Here is a 20,102-nt window from a genome sequence, read left to right as displayed (position 1 = left end):
TTTTAGTAGTATATGGTACAAGGAGGGGTTGCAACAGGATGGGATAGGGGAGAGTTGCAGCTATTAAAGTACTGAAGGGGGAACACTGAGCAGTTCTTGGGAGAGACTGTAAGAGAAAAGTTTCTTGGTTTTCCCACTGTTTTGTTTCTGAAGATGATGTGTAGCAAAAAACTTCCCAAAATATCAGGAATACTTGTGTGCTTCTGTCTGCTGGTGACCACCCTGGGGGCTATGCCCTCCAGTGAATTGTTTAATGACATAAGGCAAGCAAGCCCTGTGTCACTGAACATTCTTGCATAGCCCTTCAGGACGATAATATATGTCCACACTTCCTGCATATAGGGTAGAGGCAGACTTGCCCTCATGCAGGGCCATGGGGCTACTGCTGTCTCTCTCTGCAGGCATTTCTCTTCTGTACCCTGATTACTCTGATGTGTGGATTTCAGAAGTTCCTCCGAGCTGGATGGCATCCTGCATCCTGTTTTTCCATTAAATACTAGGTTTCTACATCAAAAGAAGTAGGAGAAAATGATACTTTAATAATCCTAAATTATCTTGTGGGGAATTGTCTTCGCACCTCTTTTTGCCTGGGGCATTTAACACCTCTGGCTATGCCCATGTGTGAGATTGCATGTGCTTGAATAGGTGTGTGTGCGTGCATGTGCAGGAATGAGTGTCCAGAGTTTACCATGCACATTTTCTTACACAAAAGAGACAGAACAACCTGTCTTGCCATCACTACAAAGAGCAGCAGCAGTGTTCATCTAAGAAAAAGAACACTCTCTTCACCAGTAGCACATTTGTGCTGATTGCTGTTATTGAAGCAGTTTATTAAGTATACAAGAAAGTTCAATACAACAAATTCAGAGAGAGAGAAAAGTTGGAAAGGCCAACACAATAGCTTTTCTGTGAATCTATTCATTATGGAGTCATTTGGGTTGGTCACTACTTTAGAGGGAAAATGACATTTTTTGGGGGAGAAAAAAATTTACAAAAGCCAAAGTGCTTATCTTTTTTTCCCTCCTTTCCCTCCACTCAATTTTCTGATAATGTCTGGTATTCACTGAATCAAATGGTGACTGCTGATTGTTTTGATGATAAATTGCCTGCAGTGCATGTGGGACTAATTACAAGATGGCACATTTCATTCTGCCACCTGTATAAACTATATTTTAGACAGGCACAATAAGGAAAGTATTCCCAACAAAGAACATTAGGAAAAGCTGCAGACATTCTCCCTGTTCTCTCCTCCACCCTTACTAAGGGAAAATTTGTAATAAAGAGTTGGGTCTTGTGTCTATAATATGGGAAAAACCTGAGGGAATAGAAGGATAAAGAAGAAATCAACCTGGAGGATCTACAGGAAAGGAGAAGTGGGGTTCTGGGAGAAAAGAAAGAGAAGGGCAATATGTCCATAGAGAAAGATAGATCAAAGGGAGTAAAAGACCTGAAAGCAATAAGATTGTTTTGGCACATGAGAGGGAGATGATGAGGCTTAGGAAGTTGGCCTGGGGAAGTAGATGCTCAAAAGGTACAGGCAAAGAGCTAAGAAGAAAGAGACAAAATCTGGGTCAGACCCTGCTTGGTGACTGAAGACTGCTTGATATGGTTTGGAAAAGTGAAACAGGTGAATTCTGACCTTTTCTGTATCACTGGCATGGCTAGGACACAAGCATTGCAATCACACGAGGCCAAAAGGAAACTACAGATGCTTTTTGCCTAACCTTTCTCCTGCTTCCTCTTGGAGGTGAGGTGATGTACAATTTTGATTAGTATTCTTTTGAAAGAACACTTTTTTTTTTTGTGCAAGAGAAAAACTCTAAATCATTACAAACCATATTATAAGCTGCACTTGGCATTTCTCTCACTTAATTTGTATAAAATAATGGGACAGAATATTCAACTTTTTCAGATTTTTTTAATAAGGAGCCCTTATTTTCTATAGCTGTCTACACATTGTTTTTCTGCCTTTCCCTTTGCTCTCTGCAGATGTCAAGATAGTGCAAGTGTGCATGAAGGTCCTTGAGTATGAGAGAGAAAAAGAGCATAGAATTGTTATTTCATCCTGTGTTCTACACAGTCATGTTGTCATGGCCCCTTACAATAGCAAATAAATAATCTCTCTCCTGTCTTCTCTGCTCCAATAATGGGGCTTGTATCTTCCATCTTGTTCAAAAGTCCCAGTGCAATAGCTGACATAGAATAGCACATCACTGCTGCTCATCCATGCATGTATGCATGTATATGTATTTGCACATTATCATCATGTTGACTGGCTGGAGCCAGCTATTGGTTAGTCCTCAAACCCTCTAAGTCCCTTACTGCCATTGTGTTTTGTACATTGCGTTACACCCCACAGGGATATCACCAGGGTACCAGTAATATCGCTTTGTGATACGCATGTAATCTCCCAGAACAAGTATTTGTGACCTAATCTGTGTGTATCACTCTTTCCTGCCCAATTGCCATTCAAGCATAAAGAAATTATTTCAAAGAGAATTATCTTCATGTGTGTTTTGCTGTTCCTCTTGCAAGAGACTGGTAAAAGTCATGGCCATTTTCTTAAGCCTTTCCTTATCACCACAAGAGACAGCATTTCCAGTGATGCAGACTTTTGTAGTTTTCCTGGTGTTCCTGAGAAGAGATCATACTTATTCGAAGTGAGTTGAGTGTCAGTCAAATTTTCCCTAAAAACTCCTGAATGCACTGCCCACCTTCTCAAACTGATATTGAGGGTTTGGGGGATCCCACAGAGGATCAGGATCCCACAGAGTTGATGTACATCTGTCCTGGATAGAAGAAAGAGACACAAGTTAGTACTCCCACCAAAGACTGCTTGAAGAGTGAATGCATCTATGTCATTAGACTCCAGAGAACAGACTCAGGAAAAAGCAGGAGGAGACAATGCTGGGAATGCAGAACCATGATGAAGTGTCTTCTCCTGGTAAAATTCTGCTGTGGCTTGCCCTTCAGCAAATACAGGTAAATCTGAACCTGAAGCTCAAAGGTGAGAAACAGTCTGTCTAAACTTAACTGGCAATGACACTATGCAGAGTTTCTCTTTTGTCATACATCCATCCAGCCAGCCGGCTAGCCAGCCAGACACCTGGTTATACTTTGGAAAAATCATAGCCATTTGCAGGATTTTTTTTATACTGTAACACGCTGTAATTTTGCCTTTAATGTTCCTTGTGCATAAGATTGGTTTATGGACTACCTTTACAGATGAACTATTAGGAGTGCCAGGGGAAAAAAAATTAAAAAACCAAAAAACAAAAGCCTGTAAAAGCAGCAGATTAGCAGAAAAGTATCAGTGTGAAGTCCCGACAATAAATCATTATTCTATAGTAATAGTGTAATTTTGGATTTGATTTGATGGATTTCCTTTGCCTTCAGATCTGAATGTATATGAGACAACTTTGAGTAAAAAATGGTGTATGCATCTTGTGGTGGACACCTGTGCAGCAAAGGAAGGGTTGAGCTTGTAGTCATGGGATAAAGGAGTCTTCTTGGACACACAACAGAAGGGATGGGGAGCTGGAGGCCTGAAGATTGAAAGTGGGAGAAAAAAATGAAAGCTGTGGAAGAGCCCTAGAGTCTTCTGGGACCTCAAATCTCCTTGAATCTTTTTGATCCCCAAATCGAACTTCCTCTCCAGTGTCTGCATTTGTGTTCCATCTCTGTATCAAATGAAGACAGTAACGGCATTGAAGTTAAATAAGCCACTTTTTTACTGTTATAAGTAATAAATCTGTTTAAAGATGCATTACTACTTTTCTTGAAGAATAATTTAGACTATGTATCAAAAGGAAAATCAATAGTTTTTTCTTTACAAATAATTACCTGTTTGACTCCTTACTATTTTTTTTTTATTTTGTCTTCAAAATATTTCTACTGAATACGAAAGGTGTCTTCTGCCTTAACTCTAAATCACTAGCAGCAAAATCATCCCAGAAAGCCTTACCTGAGGTGGTTTCAAAGGTCATTCATGCTCTGCAGAAAGTAGCCAGAGATTCAGAAGCTGGCATGAGCTCATGTTCACTGCACTACGGCATGCAGAAGATGAAACCCATGTCCTGAAAATATGAACACAAATGTGGTTAGAACAGAACTGGGCTTCTTTCTGGCTGTGAAAGCTTTAATTTTGATCACGTAAGGTTTCTCAAGGAGATATAGGTTTCTAGGCAAAAAAAAATTTAGGACCATCTGAGACAGATTAAAAATAAGAGGTGGGAAAATAGGAAACTATTTTAATAACATCATGTTTCAAAACTTCTCCTCAGTATGTACCTATGAGAAAAAAAAGATTTTGCTTATTCATAATTTTCACTTCAGCAAAATCTGTGCTTCTGTGTTCTCTTTCCATTTTATTGATGAAACAACCACAAGACTAGTAACCAAATAAAAAAGTTTTTATTTCAAAAGATAATGCTTTGAAGAAACATTTTAAAAAGTCAAAGCTGAAAGTACCTGAAAACATGAGATAGCCTGCGTGATTTCCTAGTCTCCTGTTCTTTTGAGTCTAATCTTCATATATTTAGCCTTGGACTATTTGTTTTTCTTTTTCTTTTTAGATGAAACACTCTTTAAATTATTTTTTATCAGTATAATTAAAGTATCATGACTGTGTGGACATGTTTCATGTTTGCCCCTTTCTGCAATCTTCACCTGTATTTGTATTTGAGGTAATTATAGCAAAGCCAGATTTAAAATGAATTAGCTGAATACTGGTGTGAGCAGAGTGGCTGCTCACCTTCAACCATGTCAGCATGTTTCACCAGGACAAGTTGGGCTCTAACTCCATCAGGTTGTACAATTATTACAGCTAGGCTGGATATGTCAATAGGAATTGCAACCACATGTTCCAGTTACAGAGCAAATGCACTTAAAGGTTGTTTAATATAATTCTTACACTATTTGCATCATAGGCATGGTCAAGACTATTAAGAATGCCCAAGACAGTTTGGAACTGGTTAAATATATTCACTGTTCACTTCACTGAAGCTCAAACTCATCTGTGAGTGGTATAGGTTTACTATTCTGAAACTCCACAGGATTTCTGTCAGAGATTTTCTGAGCAGGGGAACATGACCACCCCATTTTCTGGAGAAGCTTTCTCTTTGAATGCTTAATTTGTGAAAAACCCTGAGGTTTTTGAGCCTTGGACTCACTGACACTCTCTGTAGCTCCTGGCTGTTCATGTTTTAGCTGAAGTACAATGGCGTTCATCTCATCTGGTACAGGCTCAGCATTCCAAAGGAAAAAAAAGAAGAAGTAAATTTTTAAGACTCAGCATCTTGCATTTTCTGATTGTCTGTTTAGGCTGATATTTAGTTCTAACGAAGGATAAATAGTTTGCAGAGGCACATTCCTCTCACTTTCGGGGGAAAAGTGTGTAGGAGTGAGGGGCTAAGAAAGTCTTAATGAAAATGCACAGTTAGAGAAAACAACATTTATTTGAGCATTCTTGTTCCTTCTTCACTCTCTGGAGTATTTGAAGTGATAACAGGGAGACAACTAAAAGTGTATGGTGAGTAGTAGGCAGAAGTTGTTACATGCTGAAAAAGGCATTTCATGATGGAGACCTTACTGAGGGATCTAAGACTGTCTTGAATGTGCACATTAATAACACCCTAAACAAGTGCCAAACTAAAACTGCTGAATAGGGATAGAAAAATATTCATTCATCTCCTATTAAGATAGTCTTAAATTCTGCTCTTCAAAAATAGATCATAGTGGGCAAATAGATCACAGGAGGCAAATCCACCCTTTGAAGGCTGGATATATTTTTATCTCAAAGTAAAAGTAACTTCTTCTACTGCTTTTACTTTTTCTCCATAAAAAGTAAAAAATGTAGCTAGCAGCAGCGGTAGTTGTAGTGCCAGTTCTGCAAAGCATTTAAGAATGTGCTGAAGTGCTTCCCTATGCAACAAAGCCCATAGCACCTGCTTTATCTTAAACATGTGCTCAAGTCCCATTGAAAGCATCAATGTTTAAACACGTGTCTAAATGCTTTGCTGTACCAGAGCTCCGGGCACAATTCGTTGTCCTTTGAAGCCAGTGGGAATCTTTCCAGTCCTTTCAATAGGTATCCCATCAAGCAATAAATCTCAAATGTTAAATAATCAAACCAGAAAATAAAAAAAGAAATCTCTTAAAGGTAGTTGCTGACTACATTCAAATAACAAATAAATATTTTAAAAAAGGCAGGATGTGGTCAGAGCTATTTCAACAGCAGACACAAAGAGAGATGAGATTCACTCCATAAATTCTTCGTTCAGTTACATATATTGAGCATGTTCATTCTTCTAAACTATAAACCTGTATTTACATAATTTTTTGATGTTTCAGTTCACCATGGCCCTGATTCAGCAAATTACTTAAACAGGTGCTTTGCTTTCTACATCCCTGAGTCCAAAAGTCAAAGTGGATCCACATGTATTTGTGGCCTGTCAATGAAATGGAGCCTAGAAGATAGCTTTGCTGAATGTGAGATCACAAAAACCTTCCTCCACAAAGAAACTACTATTCAAAGAAGAATTGAATATATAATAATTTTACACCCTGTATCTTCTTACAGTCTGATATTACAAAAAAACATTCTGTAAAAAAGAAAAGTGATAAAAAACAAACAAAAAGAAGGCAAGTAAACCAGAGCATTGTTTGATGATGGCTTAACTTTTTAGGCTGAGAACAGGTTCATAAAGCTAATTTACTAATTACAGGATTCTTGAAAATGATACAGCAACTCCATCAAAGGGAAGAGACCAGATAGAGACCACCAAACTATTGTTCTGGGTGGAAAAAAATATAATTCAGAAGGTCAGACTGAAGCAAATTTTCCAAACTGGATGAAAATAAAGCTCAAAGTTTTCAAGTTAGATATACATTTTTTCAACTGAAATATGATTTTTTTTTAATGTTCCATAGAAAGAGTTAATATGGCAGAAAATTTGTTGCCTAGTAATTCCTTTTTTGTTGTATAACTTAATATCTATATCACACTAGAAACCTACACGATATCTTTATAAAATAAATTGACACGTTGCATTACCCCTCAATATGACAATTTTACACTCTTGACACAGAAGGCATGACAACGTTCTGCTTAAATGCTGCAAGGCCAAAGCAAAGAGAGGCATGCTGATGTCTGCTTTGTGAAGGTTCAGTCCTTGGTATTTCATAATTTTTGCCACTTGGGCTGGGCAAACCTCAGCACTGTTCTCCTACCTTCTGCTGACAGCCCTCCTTCTTCCACAGGGAAGGGACACAAATTGCTCAGGTAGCTTGGCCATGGTGGCAGGACAACCCTCTCAGTGCCTGGGAGGCAAAATTGACTCATGACATTTGTACATCTCCAGGCTTCTGATCACTCAGTGACTAGGTGGGACCCTCATCTTACCTACAATATCGACTGCACATTATAAGCAAATTATGGATGAAATCCAAAGTGCACTGATTCATTCTTTGAGCATCAGAAGCATTTTCTACCTTTTAAGACAGTTACAAAAGCAGAACAAGTGATTCTGGAAACATTCCCTCCTACACACCAGGTCTGAACCCAGAACAATTCCCTTTGACATTTCATGGCTTTTCTGCCTTGCTTCCTCGAGCTTTAGGATTTACTGAGTGTACCCAGGAAAGGAATTGCCTTACCTGAGGGTGAGGCTTTGGAAGTCTCACTGTATCTGCTGTTTGTGGTGCTCTTGGCCCAAGGCTGGCCAGGCCAGTGCATTGCATCAGTGCTGGACAATGCTTCAGCTTCCTTTGTCTGTAAAATGGGAATGGAGATGTGTAATACGTGGAAAGCTGATGATGCATGAAACACTACAAAAATGAAGTGCAGCATAAAGGCCAAGTCATTTTATAATTGTTTTCCGACTAAAACTGAATTAGATTCTCAGTATCAGAGCATTGAATGATACACTCACATAGATTATAATGTGGCACGATAACATAGTCAGGTGTTGGTGAAAGCAAAGTGATATTCCTAATCAGTCAACTTTATTAACCTCATAGAAGAGAACACAGTGAGTATATTGCCTTTCCTTTGTATTTTGTTAGCAACCTGCTATTGCCGTCATAACATATTATGAGCAAAACTGCACTGCAGATAAAACATCTGTTTTGAATAAGCAGGTGTATGGCAATTTCAGAACCAAACCCCACATCCTAATTAAAGGTTGCCATTCCCATTTAACAAAAAGTGTTACTGAAAGTTAACCGCAGTATAACAGTAGCGCATGGATGCACACAGTCTTCCGATTATCAGGAGTCACCTAATAAGCAAATGTATCCATAGATTGAACAAGTTCTCCAGTAGTTTTTCTTTTTCCATTTTTCAGTGATGCATTTTAGCTTAAACAACATCACATTTTTAACAATTAGAAAGAGGGTGTTGGACACCTTTGTATCTAAAAAACTGGTATTTTTAAGACAAAAGGTGACCATTTCATTGCTACTAGTGGCATTTCCCATTTACACCATGTTAACTCTTCTTTGAATTAATGACTCTTCTCCTGATCCTAGCTTTATTAACAGCTGTTCTAAGATCAATGGATGATCCTGCTGCTGCTATAAAACATTTGATTTCACTTGTCCAACTTAAAAGGTGGAGAGTGCTCTGGTCTGTTTGGACCTCTTAGTAATTAAATCTATTTTGGAAGGGTTACTGGCTGGTTTAGATAGATGATTAATAATGCTGTTTCTTAAAAAGTAATTAGGAGAACTAGAGAATTCAGACAAGTCAAATACTTTCCTCCAGATGTCACCTGGATCTAGAAGGTTACGAAAATGTAGACACAACCTGAAAAGCATAGATCATAAAGCAGGAGCCTTTTAGTGCTTTTGAAAGAGAGGGAAACTTGAGACCTGGGCTAAAATCCATCAACCCTTTAGATCAACTTCACTACAAAGTCTGTGAGACCTTGGAAATAAAGCAGTTGAACAGAGGGCTGAAAAGACCATGAAAGTTGTTAAATATGGTGCTATCATAGACAGTAAATCCAGAAGTTATAAATTATCCTACCCCTACTTCGATAACAACTTGAGATATTTTGTACAAAGGGCCCAAATGCACAAAAACTGCTATGTGCTACTGGAAAAGAGGAAAAGAGAGACAAGATCATGGTATATTGACTGTTTGCACTATAGGCAGATAATATTAAAATTCAAACCTATCCCAGGTACTTTTAAAGGAAGGCAAAACTTAGTAAATATAAAGTAAGGGAGTCAAGCTTTGAATCAATACCTAGAAAAAACTACTTCTCAGCCCCTAAAAATGATGCAATGGAAGATGTGCATTGTGTAATTAAACATAACTGTGATACAAGTACCTCATGAGGCACTGCTGCCCCCTCATAAAGTGTTACCTTTGAACTTGGTCATTCCTCCCACACGCTCATGCATGCATTTGGACTACTGGTTTAAAACTTTGTTACTTTCATGGTTAGTGATTATTTTTGCTTTCATATTAACACTACTGATGATGAACTTAGACTCTTTAAAATGTCTTGAATGTTTAAAGGAATAAAAAAATAAGTACTTTCAGTCTTCTCTTATAATCTTCTAACTCTCAGCTGTTCTAGCAGCCTGTGGGAGAAACACTCTTAAAAGAGTTGCGTATTTATGAGTAGGATTTAAAGACACAGTGCCCCACAGATAAATGCATTTTATCAAATTCCAGTAGGTATGATATTGAGCTTATTGCTTAAGAATTCCTACATCTGTCTTGCTTGGAGTCAATTCTTCTTTTCGTGTATGAGGCATGAAGACGTACCATTCTAATCCTTGCTTAATACAATGTGTTTGAGGTGTGATTCTTGTTGTGTGCAGTGCTGTACAAATGCCAAAGACAAATCTTGTCTTTCTTTAAACTTCTCACAAACCATCATAATTTCTTTGAAAGTTAAGCATAATTTTTTTTTGCTTGAATGAACAGAAAACATGTATATTCAATGCAGGGGGAATTATAGCTTGAAATGTCAGGACTGATGGAATAAGGGAAAAGGATAAATGTTCTTGTTAACTACTTTACCATGTTCAAATGAACAAAGTAGAATGGAAATAACTTATCCAAAGTGATGTAGAGTGTGCCAGAGTTTATGGCAAGACATAAGATTCATGGCTGTTATAATGTTATTCTCTTTTTATTGTGCTGGATGCCAAGCTAATGAAGGACATGGAATATTTTGTTGGTGCTTTGCTTGTGGGTGATTCAGTCCAAAATACAATCCACCTTTTTATTTCTTTTTTTTAATAGTCATTGGACTGGCTTTAGAAAAATTATTGTTCAAGACCAAAAAGTGGTGGCAATTTTGGTTATTAGCAAAAACCAAAATCTGAGCAGACCTTCAAGCTATGTAACATTTTTTTTTTTAAACATTGTGGTAGGCTTAACAGCTTGCTGCCTTTTAAGCCTTTGGGGAGCACCTGGCTCACATTTGCAAGCTTTTCTTCATGTTTAGGAGGGTGTGAAACTTACACTCCAGAGGCAAATGCTGAGATTTGTTTACTCCTAATGTGCCTCTTTCCATACCAAGAATATATATATGGATACATATCTGTATACCTTTATATTAAAAAATATGCTTATAATATGTACACTCTTTTAGACCTAAACTACCCCAGCATAGGAATTTACAAAGTTTTGAGAGTCTCTGTGATTCGAATATGGAAAAGGCTTTTTCAGGCCATGAACTCCAGAAAGTTTATCATTCACATTTTGCCATAAAGAGGTCAATACTGGAAAGGCAGGAGGAAGCAGAGCTGAGTTCATCTGTTGATGATCACCAAAGAATAATCAGCACATTTGTTTTTCAGCATGAATTTTCAGTCATACTGAATTTTGTCCTACAGCCTATTTGTATTTCCATCATAATCTAGCACTGCTAGAAATCTCAGCTATGCTGAAGACTGCTATTGTTATAATACATAAACAGTATGGGTTATTTTAATGGACATATTGCCTTAAACTGAATTTTCACCATCTGTTCTGCCCCTAATTTTGAATGCAAAAGAACATATTTCACAATTACATCTGTAAGTAATGATATAAGTAATTTAAATGCATGTATATGTTCACACAATGCAGCAGACAGCTGGGATGTTTTTTTCTTTCAGGCAAAAATCAAGAGAAGAAATCTACTAACTCCTCAAATAGCACTTTCCCCCTTCCCTCCTCATTCCCCATTTAGTGAAGCTATTGCAGGCACAGGTTTTCCAACAAGACAATTTTGCTGTACCTAGGAGTTAAAAGCTTGCTCAGTAAACTAATGCGCAAACTCGTTTTTACAATGCTTCCCCTGTCTTCACCCAAATCCCCTCTGGCTTGAATGACAGTTTGGCAGATGCAAGGCATTAAATCAATCACTTTCAATAGATGTTCAGGAGGAGACAGGTCAGGCTGTGTGGGCCAGTCTGTCTCTGCTTCTGGCTTTGCTTTCATGCCATCCTTTTACACAGGCTTTGGCAAAAGTGCCCTTCTGCAGGTGAATCTTGGACTGCCTGGGATGCAAGCTGCCTGGCCACAGAGTGGGATTCACTACAGCAGAAATGGAGCACAAACTTATCAGAATATGTTAACCACAGCTATGTGGAAGACTGTTATGAAAGAATAAAGTAAGGAGACTATTTTGACTCCTATTTGCAAAATGTCAATTTTCAGAGAAGACCTTTGACTAGAATTTCATTCCTCTGCCAGTGTTTGTAAGGTCATGGGATGTCAGTTTAATCACTCAAGTTATGCTATTCGTTACAGCTAAATATTGACTGAATTCCTTAATACTTTGCAAAGAAATCTATTAAATGAGAATTTGAGGTGTATAAAGGGTGAGGGTGTCATTTAGATAAAAGCTGATTTAACAGATCTAATTGAAAGGAAATAATTATATCTGTAAAAGTTGGATGGATTTTGCCAGATACTGGCATCCTTCACATGTGTCATATGCATTTAGTTACCTGTATGTACCTGCTGACGCTTGTCATGTCTGCTAACAAAATGAACTGGGATACCAGAATCTAGCAGGAAGAGAAGAGGAGGCAATTGTAAATTTCTAGAACAAAATTTTAACAGGGAGTTTATTCCTATTGTTTAGTGCAAATTGCTACTAAGGATTAGAGAGGCTTTTATTTCCTGTATTATCACTGCCTTTTTATGCAGCTGTACATTTACTACTGCTAGCTTTTTGCCATCTATGAAATAGATAACAGCAGTGAATTTGCATGGGTCTTATATTGTAGTTTGATAGTATTCCCTACAATAGTGCCCTTCAGACCATACTGCATTTCTTACTTTTAAACTGATAACATCTTTTTTATTGTAAGGAGGTCATAGCCAGAAACAACGAAATGCTGATTTACGATGACTGTCCCTAAAAGCTTACAGAGTTGAGAATGATGGAAGAAAATGATCAGTGAAATTTAGGTAAGGTGAGTGGAGTCATGCATTAGGAAAATTGGAACTGTGTTGGAGATATTAGACATTCAGATTTTCTTACAGTATCTTGAAATTCATATCATTTTAGCAACTAGCTCTCTTCTCCATGGGAGTTGGGTGATTAGGTGTGTAACTATATATAAGATGTAGTCAGATAATAGCTGTCTGGCTACTGATATGCCAAGGAATGAGGAAGTGCTGGGGCCAGCATCTGATATGGGTTGCATTTGGTGCTGCAGGCCAGTCAGTCCAAAGACAATGGAAAGATTGTACCCATCTCCATCCCTCTATGGGCTTCATGCAACTGAAACAAATCTCTAGATTACTGTTTGTCAGCAGGGTTGGGATGGGTACCATCAATACAGAAAGGAAAACTCTCCTGAACTGAAGTAAGGACCACAGAAACTGATTTTTCAAAATGATTCAACAGACAAAACTCCAGATTATAAGTGGATCTGTCACAGTGTAAAGGAATTTTATAATATCTTGCTACAAATGGAAGAGACTGTTTTCTCTAAAACCTGAAAATAGGATCTTAAACACCTGAAACCCATAAAATTATTAAGGCTGGCATGAAAACCTTAACTGAAATCATGAGTGCCAAGGGGTTGCCTTCTGCTTGTAACACTAGATTATTTTTCTATGCAGGGCACCTACGTTAACAAAGAAAATCCATAGCTCGTAGTTTCTAAACAATTAAGACAGTCTGTTTCAAAGAGTGGATGAATTAGTTTTCCTGGGGGAGGAGAACAGCTGCACTCCTCACAGAACACCTTTCTGGCTTATTTCTTGTAACTTTTTAGATCTGTGTATATGAACAAATTTTCAAAGCAAATCTTTTCAGAAGCAAGTGGTAAAAAGAGAGCATCCTTTGGGAAGGAGAAGGAATGAAAAAATAGCAGCCAAATGAATTAATGGGAAAAATATAAAGATCTAATTAAAAAGAAGGAAAGGAAAAATAAATAAAGTAGAAAACTGCCAGATAAAAGAGGGTGTGGTACAGAAGAGTCTCTGCCATACACAGCTTTAGTGCTGGCTTGGAATACAGAGTCAAGGCCATAAGAATCAAACACAATTGCATTAGTTTACTAATTAAACAGTCACTGCAAGCACCTAATATAAACAAGTGCAAAAGCTAAGCAAAACAATGCAGGGAAGACAACCTCTTAAAATAGGAATGTATTTTAACAGGAATTGGCTATCTGAACACTTTCATCCTCCTGGAGAAAAGGGGAGATTCAAAACTGAGGTAATTAAACAAACTATGTCCTGAGCTCATTCATTAAAATGGACCATTCAAAAATTCTGATTCAAATATTTATGATGTTCTGACATAGAAATGCAGCCATGATATGAAACTGTGGTTCAGGCCCTTGTTCAATTAAATCCTCATTCCCCAGCTTTATCAGAGACTTTGATGTCTTTTATTATTCTTAAGCACATAACCTCTAAACAGAGAGATATGTCGAAGGAACAGGAGGAGGAGATTTTGTTTAAAAAATAGACAACTGGAAATATAAAAGAATAAAACCCAGACGTTTTTTTGTATTAATTATCTGTATAAGGAAACCTCTATTGCAGATATGCCAGCCAACTCTCTCATCATCAGTTTCAAGACTTCAATCAGTGGATGACTCACAGTTAGTGAAAGAAAAATTGTTCCAGCTACACAAGGAGAGCATAAATATTACGTTTCACTTTGTATCATAATTAACTGCATGCTTCAGATATTTCTTTCATGTCTGCTTTCACAATAGGTAATATAATTTACCGTTAATAGGATTAAAATGTCTTAAAAAAGTAAATACTTTAATGGTTTAAGAATGTTTTCTGTTTGTTTTGTGCACATACATATTTGGCTACAGGCACAGTATTTATACCTCAGTGTAGAAAATAATGAAAGAAAGAAGATAATATGTATAGTCCAGAAGCAAATGCATTTTTCTGTCTTGCTTGGCTTAATATTAAAAACTGATTTTCTTTGAATTCCTGAAAATGAATCCTGAAGTCCCAAATGATGTACATTTAAAAAAATTCATGCTAAGGAAAAAACTCAAAAATATTGCAATGTCAAGACACAAATGTTTGCTTTGGGGACTTAAAATAGTAATGCTGAAACTCCCAAATTCAGAACTGCCCTTTTGCTATAGCTTTCTAAATTGGGAGTTGAAAAAACAACAAAGTCTTCAAGGAAAAGAAATTCTGTAGTATGGGGCATCAGTTACTTCCCATTATAACATCCAAACATAGACAAACCAAGAACACTGAACTGTAGGTCAACAAAGAAAAAGATGAAAGGGTGAAAACAGTATTAAAATTATTAGAATTATTATTAGCAGCATAAGCCTTAGATTTCGAAACACAGCTAATAAGCACATACATGTCCATCACTTAAATAATACTGAGTTACAGTTCAAAAGTATTTTCTTACTATAGTTATGATTTTTTGTTTTATTTATCCTCTCATTTTCCCATATATTTAATTAGATTTTATTTTTGTTGTTTCAAGTGGAATTACTCTGACTGACATCAGAGCAAGCCAAAAGGAAAAAAAAATATGTATTTTAAATATCAGTATCCTATATAACATATTGTTTCTTTTATAGGTAAAGGGAATCTTTATTATATAGGTGGCATCATTACATCTGCTGGTTGGTTAGTATAGAATCTGTTTGGAAGAGACTTGGTCTCTCTGTTCACTGCAGCAAACAGAATTTGGCATAAACATTTGAATGTACTCACTTAACTGCTGATCCATCTATTGAAGTTTCATTAGGGAGCCATGTGCATTTGCAAAGGATGAATGGTTTCATTAGCACTGAGACTAATAAACTTATAAAAGTTAATAATGTGAATATGTTTGATTTGGAATTATGCACATAGACATTAAGAATCAAAAAAAGGCAGGCTTTAAAATGCCCCGTTTTTTTCTAGACTTGAACAGCTGGAGTATTTTTTGTTTTTCCAAGACCTTTTAACCAAAAACACACCCTGATTTCTTTCACATGTGCTCTTATGATGTAATCAACAGGTTCTAGTATTACACTTGGATTTCAATCTAAACATACAAATTTTATTCCCTCTAAGTATTATTTGCAACATGGTTTACTGTGGGTTTTTTGTTTCCTAATTATAGCAATTTTTGTTATTAATAGGTCAAGGTAAGCGCGTCAAAACTGTGTTATAGTCAAAAACACATTTGAAGGGTCTGTAAATGCATGGAGGTCATATGTAGTCTTTATGTATTCCTTTCATTGAAGAATTACAGAAAACTTTCTATTACAAGATAACTTCTGTGTTCAAAAACCCCAGCTTAGCACAACAGGTCTCTTGCAGTCATCCCTGGACTAGTTTGGTTGCGAGCATCAAAGTGACCTAGCACACTTTGGTGCTATCTTTCTTCATCATCATCATCAATCATAAGAAGCAGAAGAAAATGTTTTTCGTTTTTCTCCCTCCCCAGCTTGCTTTTCTGAAGCACCTGATCACCTCAATCTACTGTCTGCATTCTGATTTTCATCTCTGAATATTCATGATGAGGTCTGAGTAATCAGCTCTCATCCTTGGAGCCTGACTTGAAGCTGATCTCTAATGGTTACCTCCCAAATTTGTAGACGTGTACCATTCTGTTTGTTTTAAAGGTGGAAAACTAATTCACTTACTGAAGTTACTCAATTACAGGGTAAAAATAATGAAATATGCTTCAGAAAGCTCTATGTTTAGAGTTGACAGCAATGCAATTGTTTCAGTAGAGGGTGATGCTCAGATGGCTACAGGGTTTCTAGGACCTTAGTTCACTGCTGAATTTAGGTCATGGATATCTGACCAACTCTGAGTGTAATGTGAAGAGACTAAATCTTTTATCCATCTCCAGAAAGTTTCAGCAGAGACAGACACAATGAGGAGGACCCTTCCCATCCTGGCCAGCATGTTTTACCCCAGATCTACAAACTTAAATCACAGGTCAGTCTCACTGCTTGCACATCTCACTTCTTGGGGAGACTGTCAGCAGCTGCACCACTTCTTATAGGGGTATCTATTCCCTCTCACGGGGAACTGGGGTGAGAGCACATCAGGTTCTGTCACAGATGGCACAGGGGGGTTTGGGGAGGAATAAATGCCAGGCACATGTGTATGTTCATCTCTGAATTGAAGATGTACATTTAAAGATTCTCTATTGACAATAACTGGAGTCACCATCTATTTTCTTTCATCACTTTCTTTCTGTTAGGAAGACAACTCATCTCTGACAAATCTATCAGTGGCTCCATTCTTAGACTTAACTAATAGCAGGGCTGCAGCTGCAGGAATTATAAATACATCTGGCTTTGTGCTGCCTGGTACAACACTGTATCTATTATTATGATCTGACATACATCCTAACATCTCCTTCAGGTGCTGGCACATCATTTACAATAATCTCAGGTAACTGATGTTGTGACACCTCTCCTGCATGTGTGCTAGGTTCCTGTTAAATGACCATGAAGTGAGCTACTAAAGGGAAACATTGTCAGAAAAAAAGCCAGACCAAATTCAGACCTTCTGTAGGTGGGTGCAACTCCACAGACATGACACATTGCAGCTTGCAGGACAAGATGGAGATTTGACCTGCAGTGCTATGTGTTCTTTTCATATATAATTTTTACCAGCTAGAGGAAAACCAATACTCTCATCTTGCTGCAATTAATAGAAAGTATACTGGGTATAATGTCTGTTGCCTAAATTATCCTCCCAACTCTTTGTTGGTTTCCATCAAGCAGCAGTGTTGTAGGACATTGTCTGAAACAAGACTACAGTGAGAAATTTAGAGGTTCAAAAATGAAGCCAGAAAATTACAAATTAAACTTTCACTTCAGACTGAATAGTAAGTAAGAATTTTCCCTTAAAATTAAAACTAGGAAAAAATAATTTAATTCATTCACTGACTTGATCCACAGCTACAGGCTTTATTTCAGATATGAAAGGCCAAATCTAGTCTAAACTGGAAAAAGCATTTTGTTGATTTTTTTAAAGGTCTTGAAAGTTGAAAGCTATATGAAAAATCTTAAATCCAAGATAAATTCCCTCCTCTATCTGAGAGCAATCCCCCAGCTCCCACCTCCACTTGGGTATGTGTACTCCCATACTGTCCCCTTGACACTGTCCCACTTCATATGACTAAATAGACCAATTAGTTTCATTTTAAAAATAATCAAATTTTTGGCACACAAGCTCTTTCTTCAAGACCTGAAGAAGGGCATATGTGTCTGAAAGCATCTGTGATTTTTTCCATCCTGACACCCTGTGGGATATCCTTGCGGCAGCTGACGCAGGAGGCAGATCCCCACGTCTCCCACAGCAGGGGAGTGCTCTGGATGGCAGGAGCTTCTGGGTGAAGGACATGGGAGTATCCCCAGCTCTGAATTCACTGTTGCTTTCTTTGCAGCTGTAAATCAATCCTGCTCTTTTTCCCTGAGGGAAGGAAGAATAGACATCCAGACCTAAGTAATTGGGCAGTGCAAGTTAAACTTGCCACGTTGCATAGGAATAGGAAAAGTACTTCTTTTTAAGAATTTTCTACTCAAACAAAATAATAATTGTTTAAATGACAACAACAATGATAATAATGACAACTACAAGAGTAATAATAGCAACAGCAACAATAATCCTACACAACCCCTAGGGATAACTACAACCCCTGAGGGCTGCCTTGCAGAGAAAGTTGTATTCCCAGCTGCTGATGAGGCTACTTAGGTATAAATGATACAAACTCACAAGCATGGTTAAAAACTCAAGACAGCTTCTGAAAGCCCAGCTCACACCAGCTTTCCCCTGGATACCTTTAGAAACAGTGCTTGTGATTTTTTTTTTTTTTTTGGCAGAAAAGGCAGCATGTGGTGCTGCAGGCAAGGTAAGGTAGTGGAGTGAAGGCCAAGGAAATGCACTACCTGTCTAGCTTTATACACGTGTCATGGATACTGGCAAGGGATCTGTAACAATGTTTGGGTGGTGGCTTGGTAGGGGCAACTTCTAACTGTGGAAATTTGCTGTGGTTTTAGCATCCAAAGTTTCAAATCACCAGCTGGAAAGCCTTCTTTGAACAGTTTCAGAAATCCTTTGTATTGATGAAATTAGCATTTTTCAGGGCTCACAACTCAGCAGAATTAAGGCAGGTTTTTCCAGTGACTGGTTACAAAAGCTCCATCTCTGTCTAAAGTCAGCTTCTCTGTCAGAGTCCATATCCCTTGTCCAAGGTCAAATATCTTGCTCTCCATAAAGCAGTTGTAAATTTATTCTGATTTAGTAAACTGTATTTTTTCCTTTAATGTGTTTTCAGAAACCAGTGAGAAAAATCAGGTGACATATTAGAGACACAATTGCGTTCCAACAAAATTCTCCCCTAGAAAGGCAGTCAATGCAGCTCATTCCAACAGAGTTAAAACCAGGGCAAAATTCTAAGCAGTGAAGCTGGAGTTTTATAATGAGAAGTACTGTGCAAATTTTGCTGTAGGCAACCTTTTCAGATCTATCAATAGTACAGTTAAACACAAATTGACAGACGGAAACTTTCAGGATGGCCTTATTAACATGTGAATTAGTCTAGGTGAAGTCATGCTGAAAAAGCTCTCCTTTAACGTGTTTTTCAAAACACCTGTGTTTTTGTGTATCATCCTCCAAATTCAACATGTTGCCACCTTTGTATACCTCAGAAAGCTTTAGACAGATTTATACCACATTGCATGTGAACTGTGAGGAAAGGTGCTATCAGTGATTATGGGCAAAATCCTGCCCATACATGCATGCATGATTCCTGTTGGATTTAGTGAAGTTTCATATGCATAAATGAGAGCAGGGTCTAGTCCTTAATCTGATGACATTTTTTCATTCTTTCTGTACAGCACGATAGGTTAATAATAAAATGGCATCTCTTCATTTCTGTATGCTTTTTTTTTTTTTTTTGAAAGAAATAACTGCTATGTCTTTGGATCAGGTGTTAATTATTCCCAGTAAGATTTGGTGGGTAACTAGTGATGCAGATATCAAACCACCCACTCTCTTTGTAGATGAAGGGAAAGTATCAGGAGGATTTCTGCTGAAGTATTCATCACATCTCAAGTCTCAAATTGTCCAAACCATTCAATTATAACACTTCACTCAATACATGTCAGCATGTCTGGCACTGTGTTTCAAGAACGAGTTGAGCTGGATTTCTCAAAGAGGCAGACGTTGGCTTGTCCCCTTGAGGGACAACAGAAATAGAGTCTATTGGCTCAAAGTTGAGACCGGTTCCTGGATCAGTACACAGGAACTCTGGGAACTATTACAGCTTTCCAACTTTGTAGCCTCCAGACTCAGTTCACACATACATATGTAAAAGGCTGAGATTTCCTGTGGTAGCAGCACAAGAATCCTATTTGCCACCGAATAAATAGGTAAAACGCTGACCTGATGATGACATGATAAACATGTCTGGGGAAGTGATGCTATCAGTGCAGATCTAAGCCTATCCTCACCATTGCTTTAACAGTAAATGGAAGCAATGCCCATAGGAGGAGAGGAAATCCTTTGAGTCCTTCAAGGGTTATATGAGATTTTGTTGTTAACTGCAGAGATACAATACATCACTGTCAGGAAGCAGTGACCCTGGATTATGGTCACTGATTATAAAAAAGGCTTTCAGAGGCAG

This window comes from Lonchura striata, chromosome 2, assembly GCF_050655825.1.
Source record: "Lonchura striata isolate lonStrDom1 chromosome 2, ASM5065582v1, whole genome shotgun sequence".
In the NCBI taxonomy this organism is placed as follows: Eukaryota; Metazoa; Chordata; class Aves; order Passeriformes; family Estrildidae; genus Lonchura; species Lonchura striata.
This window is presented reverse-complemented; position numbering follows the sequence as displayed.